The 12,406-nt window shown below is 35.5% G+C and overlaps 1 pseudogene across 1 annotated transcript; it reads right to left on the bottom strand.

The window, feature by feature from the left end:
* Window positions 1-7,912: 7,912 nt before the first annotated feature.
* LOC149533210 (pentatricopeptide repeat-containing protein At5g39350 pseudogene) lies at window positions 7,913-11,833 on the bottom strand (annotated as a pseudogene). The gene has a single exon (XR_016357371.1). The product of XR_016357371.1 is annotated as a pentatricopeptide repeat-containing protein At5g39350 pseudogene (transcript).
* Window positions 11,834-12,406: the final 573 nt, after the last annotated feature.

Here is a 12,406-nt window from a genome sequence, read left to right on the forward strand (position 1 = left end):
CTAATTTGATGCATTAACACATGGATGGTGTACATATCTCAGAGGTATATTGACGATACCCCTGTACAAGTCAGCTCTTTTAAACAGAGGTCAAAAGAATACTTAACTTATTCACAGTTAGCATTTTTCTTATATTACACAAATAAACAAAAGTAAAGGAGGAAATCCATGAGATTGTAAATTAAATCATTCCATTTCCTGGACTTAGTATTGGTATTGTTTCCTTCATTTAGTAGACTGAACTATTTAATCTATTGGTTGAATTTAGAATAGCACAAGAAGATCAAATATAATCATGACCTGAGAGTATCTAGCTTGACTCAAGCTCAATCTCTTGGTCAATCAATGTTGGAGATGGGAACCTGTTATCCCATGCATCGATGAAAGAATAACTTCATCTTGGGAATCGATGCTAGTAGTATGAACAATAAATCGTATACACTTAATGCAGCAGAGAAATACATTTTGATTTGGATTGAAATGGTAGCTTTGTAAATATGAAACTTCACTGCAAGTAGGAGTATCGAAAAACAACAAGCTAGAGATGGGAGAATAAATAAGAATCACATCGTGAGCGTAGATAAAAGGCTCACCACTATCCATGTTCAGCTACACAAGAAAAGTTGAGATGGTGAGGAGTTACAACAAAGCCATCGATTCATGTGACTATCATATTTAAAAGGCTGCCTCCAAAATTAATAAAGTTTGATGGAGAAAGAAAGAAATATAGAGGGCCGCTCAAGGCAATAATAATAATCAAAACCCTAGTCAAAGGTGAAAGAAATAATAATATTGTCTTAGTATATAACACCATGGTATCTATAGATACCTATATATGTATGTATGTATATACATGTACATGTGTAAAACCTCAACCATATATTTCGTACATATATGCCAAAAATCAAGTATTCATATGTGCACACACACACACACACACATATAATTGGTTTACATATGTACACATATACATGTATGTGCATGTATAGATATTTAGGTAGCATGATGTCCAATATGATAAGACATGCTTATGCACTAGGTGGCTTGAACTATACAATTGCAAAGGTACAAGCTGGCTCAAATTTCAATTCATGCTTAGTGATCTCTTTACTATTTAATTATATGTAATTTAACAGGTTAGCTCATGGTCGTCCAACATACACTCTTGCTTTCCTAGTCATTTACCTTTAGCCATGGTGGTTTAGGGCTCGTACCTATTTGCTTAGTGATGGTGGTGCCCCCCATGCCCAATTCCTTTTTGGCAATACTTCCCCCCCTTCAACATGCTCCTGCAAGGGAATTCTCCACGATTATATTATATTCCTCAATATAATAACAATTTACCATAAAAAATTATTATTCATAAACCATCATAAGTGCTAACCACCATTCCAATTCCTATGATGAATAACCAACTTTCTAAGATTTCAAGATAACAATATAATAGCATCATAACAATTAACTAACATGTCACCTTCATATGAAGTTATAACGATTAACCATCTTACCATTTCACATAATTGTAACTAATTTTAACTATCAACGGACTTCACGTGAAACCTCAATGACTATGTGAACATTTTAAATTGAGTAAAAAATTGGAATGTAACATTTTGACTATGATGGAAGAATTCCATAGCAACCATTTTTCTCTAAGGCAGGATCTTTTGAGTGGTCGTGGATTTTCTCCATGATGGAAGAATTTTGCAACAAACATTTTTCTCCAAGGCAAGATTTTTTGAGTGGTCATGGGTTTTTTCCACGATGGAAGAATTCTGCAACAACCATTTTTCTCCAAGGTAGGATATTGTCCATGATGAAAGAACTCTGCAACAACCATTTTTCTCTAAGTCAAGTTTTTTTGAGTGATCATGGATTTTGTCCATGATAGAAGAATTCCATGAGAACCATTTTCCCTAATGTTTTCATGCATTTCTACTTTTGGATATTTCAAGGGTGATTCCAAACTTAACCATTTTTTGATTGACTACCTTGCTTGCTCATTCTTTTGGATATAGAAACAGATACCCTTTTAGCTCTTTATCAACCAGAGCTCACTTGTTACCAAAATAGAGCTGCCAAAAATTGACTTCCTAAAAGTAATAAGTTGTCCCAAAGTCAAAATAAGGTCAATTCGAGAGGTAGTGAAATGTACTAAAAATAGGCTTTCTAAAAATTGTAAGTTGTTCCAAAGTCAAAATAAGGTCAATTTGGGAGGCAGTGAAATTTACTATTAATAAACTTACTAAAAATAGACAAGTTAAAAATAGTATGTCAAGGCATTTTGTAACGACCATTTTTCCCTGGTCTTAACTAACAACTAACATATCAAAGATATACAGTTATTACTTCATATTCATAGGAAGGCAATTAAATCGGTCATGTTCATGTGAATGAGATTAACAATTACAATCAGTTAAAAAAAAAAATCATAACTAATAATTGAAACACCGTCAATGAATTTACTATGAAAATTAAAATTTACATACCATGGAATTCGAAACCGAAATCAATCTAGGGATACTTCTGCAAACACCCAGGTTAGTCCACAAATACCACTTAGGATCAAAGTCAAATGACGATTACCATCAAATACCACTATATCAATTAAGGCATTGATTATCATTGGATCATTTAGGGCATCACATACCACTATATCAATTAGGGTATCAATTACCATCGAATTATTTAGGGCATCACATACCACTGTATCAATTAGGGCATCAATTGCCATCATGATCATTTAGGGCATCACTACCATTGTATCAATTAGGGCATCATTTACCATTGGATCATTTAGGGCATCACATACCACTAAATCAATTAGCGCAACAAAATTTAGTTAAGAAAATACGCTTAAATTCACTATTCAAATAAATGAAGGCAAAGATAACAATCCATCAGATAAAGCTATCTCTTGCATATAGTTATATTTCATGTTCAGTTGGAAGATCAACCAATCTAACTGGTTACCAATTATATTGACGAGAGAAATTACTTTCAATAAAGGAAAATAATTGAAACGATGATATAACTCAAACCATCTTATCTTCTACTTGAATAACTATCATAAAAGTAAAATACCTGTTATCAATAAATGTTTGAATGCTTAACTTATCTTTGTCCGATGCACATCCTGACATCTTGTGGAGAGGAAAAACATTGTCAGGGGCTTAACCTCCCAACCACGGACCTTAAAACTTATCCTTGCACTTTTTCTAACTAAAAAGGCCCTCCCTACTCGGAAAAGACATGGAACACCTTGTCAGCCACTAAATATCTTGGTACTTAATCACACCACTCGATTTGACAATAGAGAATGAATTGGACATGCATAAGCTTTTAAATGATTCCTTTTAAAAATAATATATATTGTTATGTCACATCTGATTCTATTTCATGTTATTGCAGATCTCATCTCTTCACCCTTTTCCTTGGCCATACAGTCAGGTGAGTCCCAGGTGTTTATAATCTTAGAGTATCCAACTCTTTTATTAAGCCCCAACAAGGGTTGGATCATTGCAGTTTTCAGTATATCAAATAACAGAGAATGATCTTAACAAGCTTGCAAGGTTATACATTCTGTTATACTATAGCAAAACAATGTTGCATAAACTCGTCATGTACAATTGGTCTTGACTCAACAACATAGAGAGATTAGACTATCAAATATCCATTTGATTGCAATTTAGAAGTAATGTACGAAATTTTCATGACACGTTCCTTCTTGCTGTAAATATGAAAATAGTTTAAGAAAAACATACAACAATCTGAATATAAAAGTCTGACCACATAACCTGGCCTGAGGATGGAAGACATGAGTCTTGGCTTGGTTTCAAATAGCTAGTCCCTTGGACATGAGCCTTGGCTGGACGCTAACAACCAGTTCCTTCTCTGGAGTAATTCCGAACACAAAACTCAGAGTGATTATCAGTCATGACTTTCAGCAAAGGCAAAATGAGAAGGAAATAACGTGACAAGAACTGCAGAGGTATATCATAAATCGTGTGGAAGGAGAAATCAATTCATGTTCTTCGGGTTTCTCACGGCTCCCAAATATATAGAGGCATTTGATATATCGAGGCTTCCAAAAAGCTGTAATTCTTAAAGAATTAAAAATTCTTGAACACCAATATTATAAGCCAAGTGTGCATTTCGGTTTCTAAAAAGAATTGAATAAATATGGAAAAGAACTTGAAGGTTATAAATCAAAAGAATATTATAAACATATTTATTTACTTGCATATAAATATATCTTATTAAGATGGCACATAGTAAATGTTTATCCAAAGTCATACCTTTTAAATATGTATATTTAAATACATGTTTCATCTTGGAAGATTTATTTTATCTTCTTGTACATGCATTTAAGTGTACGTATTAAACAAATAAAATCTTGTATAAAAATAATATTATGATGTCATCTTTAATTTATATCTGTGTACGTACATAAATATGTATTATAATGATGTGGTGAAAAAGTCAACTAAAAGCCATTTGAGGTACGCATTAATTAAGCTAAAATGATTAATATTTTAAATATTTATTTAATAGCTCATGCGTGTCTAATGTGGGTATCCTGTTATGTAATCACTAGGTCCTCAACCATGGTGATTCAGGATCCAGACCCATTTGCCCAATGAAGGTGATGTTCATGTGCTCAATTCTTTTTTTATAATGCTTCCACCCCTTTGACGTGCTCTCCACAAGGAAATTCTCCGCAGTTAAATCATATTACTATAACAAGTTACTAATAATAAATAATCATAACGGCTACCCGCATTTTCAATTTTATGAATTCATGATAAATAATCAACTAGCATGTTATCTTCATATGAAATTATAATGACTAACCATCTTACCATTTCCCAAGATTATAACAAATTTAACTGTTAATTGACTTTATGTGAACCTCAACGGCTATATGAACATTTTAAATTGGGTAAAAAATTGGGATGTAACATATTCAATTCTCAAACAAGCAAATAGTTTCCATTCTAACAAGCAAATAGTTTCCATTCTAGGAACCACATGGACAACACTTTCTAGACTTGACTAATTTTACCAATTCTCATTCAAAAAAGGGGACCTTAGAAGACCAAACCCAAAACTACTCTAAGAACTAAAGCCAAAAAGACAATACCAAGAGACAAAAAGGGGGTCCCCATTTGCAATGGGGCGATGGTGTGAAAAACCCACAACAAAAACATGGAAAAACAGAAAGAGATTAATTCTCATGAAAGGGACCCCAATTAAGGTTATTTTTACAAAAGACTCACTTTCGGTTTGGCCCATTGCTAGTTTGGCTCACTACCAGTTTTCTCACTACTATTTTCCTCACTATCAATCAAGCTAATTACACTTATAGAAAAGATGTATTACAAAATGTTCTACTGATGAAATGTGAATTGATGAAACTGCATCTATCTATGCATGAAATAGTTCTAGTTGAAAGCACAATAATCTCTAACAGGAGAGATTCGATACAAATCTTCTGCCAGCATATACCAAACCTTTGCAATAGAGTATGTAAGATCTGCTCTCTGTTCCACAACACTTTAGTCAATCTCCTTTTGCTTACACATTCCGACCAAATATTTACTAAAATACTGCCGTAATACATCACATACAGTTGTTTCACACTCGCATACAACACCATACATACTCACACTTTCACTCATGTCATACAGATAAAAGATCTCTTTGATTATATATACATATGAGAAGGTAGGCAAATATGTTGGCCAAGCCACAAAACATGTCAGCCACAGTACAAAGGGATATTACAATTATATTTGATACTCTACCACCAATCCTAAATCTGGGTCATACTTAAGAAAGCTTTACAACAAAAAATCACAGAACCTAAATGTGGGTCATCCTTATGATACATAATATTCATATCGCATTTACCTTAATTATGATTTTGTTGGAACATCATAGCCAAATAGACGACTTGATCAACACTATATGAACCAACCGATAAATAGAAACTGATGAAACACATCCAAAACAAGATACCAGAACCATCTGATGAATTGCAAGGATGTCCAATTAGCACGAACACCTGGAAGAACCCTATAACCAAAACAATCAATAGATACTGATTGATACTCCATGCAATTGCGCTTCACCATAACATTTAGATGTACTAGAAGATGTATTCCAACAACAAATAGTAGTGCACCTCCACCATACATCAAAACTGCATGTACAAGAAGTTCTGCAAATATAACCAAAATCTTAATGTTTGACCAACAGCCTCAGACATTCGGCTGACACTACCAACAACCAACTGATACCACCAAGTTACTAGTATGAAGCTTTTGGCATCAATGACAACAATGGAAACAACATCTGAATATGTATGACAACCTCCCCCTTTAGCATTGATGGAAAAATAACAAAAACTTCAAAAAACATAGAAACTCCAACACATCCCAAAAACTCCCCCTGAATAGATATTCCATTAATGTTTTTGTTTTCTACTTTCTCACTCCCTTTTTTCCGCAATGGTAAAGGGCTAAAAACCAAAACTCAGAAAACCTCAAACAAATATAATAGTCTGCATAAGAAAAGCCTCCTTGTGCCTTTCTTTAATAAAAGGAAGCTCCTTCCACTCAGTAACAACCCCCTCCTCCCCCCCCACCAACCAGGCGCACAAACTATAATGCTCAACTAACATGTCAAAAGATGATATCCAATCTGGAGACTGAAACTGTCATTCATACTTTCTGAGTCAGCAAGGATACCAGAGACATGCTCCAACCAAACCTCAACCATGTCCTTTACCAACCAAATTGTCTTCACCAGATCTTCTCTTTGTCTATATAATTGTCGAATTTCACCTTGCAACTGACCAACTCTTATCCTTTGTTTTCTTTCTTTGTCCTTGAAGTGATGATATGTCTTTCTGAGCTCATTCAGTAATGTTTCAATAGCTTCAATTCTGCCTCCAAAATTGTCTACAACAGCAGGCCACTGAAGACAATACATGTACATATCAGAAATTTCCCTTAAACATTCGTTTGTCTCGCCAATTAATCTAATAGACAATTTATATTAGCATCGATACACTTCTTCTCAATGGACTCATTGAACCTTCTGTAATTACTAATTAGCTCCACTGTATTATAATCTGCTCTTAATAACTCTGACCAATTTAGCTGGTAGCAAACCAGACACACTAGAAACTATGTTCTTCTTACTGATCAAGTGATCAGTCAACAATTCCTCTATCTCTGCTCCACTTACCAGAGAGAAATCAATCGAAAAATCACCAATCCTATCAAATTCACTACACTATCATCCAACACGGACTGAATTACATCAGAATCTATAGAATTAGTTCTGAGCGAGACCACATCTTTTTGAATCTCCTCTTCATCTTTCTCAACAACTTCCTTCTCTTCCTTAACCTCTTGTTCTTCATCCTCTGAAAGAGTAACAACTTTCTTTCGTTTAACACTAATGCCAAGCAAAATTAGAAATATCCAACAATAATGACACAAGTCTGCAGGCACTTATACAGAATTACATTCCTGATTTGGAATGTTCAATTTAGTTTCAAATGGTAAACTTGCATGTCAAAAGATAATACCATTAATTTGACATAAGAACTATACAAAATGGCACTTTGTATAGTTAATTTTAATGTTCCATACTACCATACATTTCATACATTTGGAAAATGGCTTTTAATTTCATACATTTGCAGGTTTACTGGAAACATTTTTTTAAAAATCCATATTGTCATAAACTAAATATTTAACAAATATCTCAATAGTATATATAAGAAAAATCTGTATTGCACATTACGCATCTAATTAGGAAGCCAATAGCATCGTCTAGACTTCCAAATATTCAAAAGGAAGGAAAAAATACGAAACAAGGATTAAAACTTCTTAGAAACTGAAAATAAAACTCTCTTCCTTCATTATTACTGCATGTTTGACATGGTGCATATTATTATACAACAGACATATTTTTCAGATTGCTTCATTTAGCATCACAAATAATCAGTGCAAGAATATTGTCCATGTTTAAATGATGGAAATGGTTTGCATCTCTTACTCCAGTTTCTGGCAATCAGCATATACTCAGAGGTTCTTTACAACTCTAATAGTGTCATAGGGGGTGTGTTTAACAAACCAAATGAAATTGCCAACTTCTCACTACAGTGGCAGAGAAACAATTATTTTTCCTCCTCTTCCACATCATTATGTTAATGTCTTCAACTTGGAAAATGTCCAGCAGCCTTCACCTCCCAAGCCAATCTTTTCAAACTTGCATAAATCTCATTTGTCTATGGATGTGATCTGTCTCCTACACAAAACGCATGTATTGTTTTATGGTCTTCAATCCAACTACAACCAGGGATCTTTTCTATTGCTCTATCTTTCATCAATTTCCTCACCTTTTGAACCTCCTCCCACATGCCCATTTCTGCATAGATATTGGAGAGAAGAATAAAAGTCGCGGCATTCTTAGGATCCAAATCAAAAAGCAGGGTTGCTGTAAATACTCCTAGGCCAATATTCATATGAGATCTACAAACCCCAAGAAAACACATCCACACAACCGCCACAGGTTTAAATGGCATCTTAACAATAAAGTTTAGGGTGTCCTCAAGATAGCCTGCACGGCCAAGAATGTCAACCATGCACACATAATGATCAACTGTAGGTGTAATGCAATAAGATTTATGCATGTGATTGAAGTATGTACAACCCTCATCCACTAAACCTGCATGGCTACATGCACATAAAACACAAGCAAAACTTACAACGTCTGGGTATATTACAGATTGCTTCATTAATTCAAACATTTGTAAGGCATCCTTGCAAAATCCATTTTGTGCATATCCTGAAATCATGGCATTCCATGAGATGACCTCTCTTTGAGGCATTCTGTCAAACACTTCACGTGCCTTGTCTATGCTTCCACATTTCCCATACATATCTACCAAGGCAGTCGCAACTGTGACATGTGACAAAAAACCTCCTTCTGTTATGCTGTGATGGATGTCCATGCCTAGTTCTAAAGCTCCCACTTTGGCACAGGCAGGAAGGATGCTAGAAAAGGTTGTGGAATTTGGCTTTACGCCAGCCAATTGCATTTGCTTGAAAGTTTCTAAAGCCTTATCAACTAAGCCATTTTGTGTATATCCTGCAACCATTGCAGTCCATGAGACAACATTTCTTTCAGGCAATTTATCAAATAATTCATGTGCCTTGTTTATGCTCCCACATTTTGCATACATGTCTACCAGGGCATTTCCAACTGTAATATCTGAAAACAATCCACCTTCTATTATGCTTTGATGGATGTCCATACCAAATTGTAATGCTCCAATGTTGGCACAGGCAGGAAGGATACTGGCAAAACTCATCGAGTCTGGCTTTACACCTGCCAATTGCATTTGCTTGAAAGTTTCTAAAGCCTTCTCAATAAACCCATTCTGTGCATATCCTGTAATCATTGCAGTCCATAAAACCACATCTCTCCGAGGCATTTTCTCAAATAATTCACATGCCTTTTCCATGCTACCACATGTTGCATACATGTCTACCAGGGCAGTTACAACTACAACATCTGAATAAATTGTTTCATCGTTTATGATTTGATGGATATCCATACCCTTTTCCAGAGCCCCTGTTTTGGCACAGGCAGAGAGGACGCTAGCAAATGTTGTGGAATTTGCCTTTACTCCATCCAATTCCATTTGCTTGAAAGTTTCTAAAGCCTTTTCAATAAATCCATTTCGTACATATCCGGTGATAATAGCATTCCATGAGATGACATCTCTTTGAGGCATTAAATCAAATAGTTCACGTGCTTTATCCATGCTTCCACATTTTGCATACATGTCTACTAGCGCAGTTGAAACTACAACATCTGGCAAAAGTTCTCTATCCTTTATGCTTTGATGAATATCCATACCCCACTTCAAAGCTCCTATTTTGGCACAGACACGGAGGACACTAGCAAAGGTTGTAGAATTTGGCAGTACTCTTGCCAGTTTCATTTGCTCGAAAGTATCAAAAGCTTTGTCCGTAAATCCATTTTGTGCATATCCTGCTATCATGGCATTCCATGAGACAACATTATTTTCAAACTTTCTGTCAAACAGTTCATGTGCCTTGTCTATGCTTCCACATTTAGCATACATGTCTATCAGCGCATTTCCAACTGTAGTGTCTGATAAAAGTCCGCCCTCTATTATGTGTTGATGAATTTCCATAGCTTGTTCTAAGGCTCCCGTTCTTGTACACACAGAGAGGATGCTGGCAAAGGATGCAGAATTAGGTTTTAAACCTAACAATTGCATTTGCTTAAAAGTTTCTAAACTCTTTGCAACAGATCCATTTTGTGCATATCCTGCAATCATTGCATTCCATGATATGACATCTCTTTTGGGCATTCTCTCAAACAGTTCACGTGCCTTGTCTACGCTTCGACACTTTGCATACATGTCTACTAGCGCAGTGGCAACTGTGACGTCTGACAAAAGTTCCCCTTCCATTATGCTCTGGTGAATGTCCATACCCTTTTCCAAAGCTCCCATTTTGGCACAGGCACGAAGGATAATGGCAAAGCTTGTTGAATCTGGCTTAACACCTACCAATTGCATTTGATTAAAAGTTTGTAAAGCCTTCTCAACAAATCCGTTTTGAGCATATCCTGCAATCATTGCAGTCCATGACACCACAGTTTTTATTGGCATTCTTTCAAATAGCTCAAGTGCTTTGTCCATGACCCCACATTTCGCGTACATGTCTATCAGAGCGTTTCCAACTTTAATATCCCACAAAAATCCTCCTTCGATTATGCTCTGATGGATGTCAGTGCCCTGTTCCAAAGCTCTCATTTTGGCACAGGCAGGGAGGATGCTCGCAAAGGTCGTAGAGTTTGGCTTTACATGTGCCATTTGCATTTGCTTAAAAGTTTTTAAAGCACTTTCAGCAAATCCATTATGTGTAAATCCTGCAATCATTGCATTCCATGAAATGACATCTCTCTGACGCATTTCGTCAAACAGTTCACTAGCCTTGTCTATCCTTCCAAATTTTGCGTACATGTCTACCAGGGCACTTGCAACTATAACATCTGACAAGATTCCTCTATCCTTTATACTTTGATGGACGCGGATACCTTGCTCCAAAACCCCCATTTTGGCACAGGCTGGAAGTACGCTGGCAAATGTTATCTTATCGGGTTGGAAACCTGTTTGTTGCATATTGTTAAACAGTTTGAGTGCATCGTAAGGAGATCCATTTTTCCTGTATGCTGCAATAATTGAATTCCATGAGAGGATGTCTCGTTCTTTCATGTGATCAAACACTTTTCGGACATCTACCAAACTTCCACACTTGACGTACATGTGAATAAGCTTATTTTGAAAAGTTGTGCGTGTAGCGAAGGCAAATTGCCTGTGAGCGATGAAAGAGTGGATTTTTTTCCCTTGTGAAAGCGCGCTCTTGAGAATACATGCCTGTAATAACTGAATGTGCAGCGCCGGCTCCAACATAATGCTGCGAGATTGAGATGAGTTGCTGATGGCAATGGCATCTTACGATTGTAATAGAGCGCAGAAAATGAGCAGTGCAATTCAGTCTACGTCCACCAAAATGAGCACTTTTATTTTCAATGCCCTGTCGAATGGCCCGTGGCTATACAGCCACGAAAATGCACCTCCTTTATCTTGCTTTTTTTAACTTTTGGAAAAAATTAACCAAGTCCTCTCCTTCGTATGAAAGTGCATTTTCGTGGCGGTATAGACGTTGCCTGTCGAATGCGGCAACAAACATTAACTACGGTGGCCATTAAATCAGATTAGTTTAACCAAGAGGATTGAACTCTTCAGAAATAGAGAAGCATTTAAATAATTCAATTAAAAATTGTTGCCCTTGGCTAAATATAAGTTGAATGTTACTTCGTGATTAAGGATGTACGCGAGATGGTGAGAGGAAAGGTGTAATTCTGAGTTATATATTTACAAATATGATGTATTAACAATTAAAAACATGATGTATTCACAATTATAAGGGGATGTGAGGAATTAGTCAATATGTTGTTTATCATAATTTGAGTTTTTTTTTTCATAGAAAAGGAATTATTATATACGGTAGAAAAATATTTTAGTTAAGTTAATAATAACAAAAAAATTTAAAGCTAAAGGTCACCCTAAGATATCAATAGTCAATAATATCATTTTTGTTTGGATCTTGTTACAAGTCACGTGAAGATATTGTAATTTAACATCTTCCTTTTGTTGTGATTAAGTTAAAGGAATTGAGGATTAATTATTAGTAATTTTGTATATTAGTCTGTGGTGACATGTCTATAAATTTTGAATTGTGCCTTACCTCTTTGAATAATATTCATGATATTTTTTATGTGGCGC

Source organism: Cupressus sempervirens, chromosome 10 (genome assembly GCF_028749045.1).
Source record: "Cupressus sempervirens isolate cs-2001-9-10 chromosome 10, ASM2874904v1, whole genome shotgun sequence".
Lineage (NCBI taxonomy): Eukaryota > Viridiplantae > Streptophyta > Pinopsida > Cupressales > Cupressaceae > Cupressus > Cupressus sempervirens.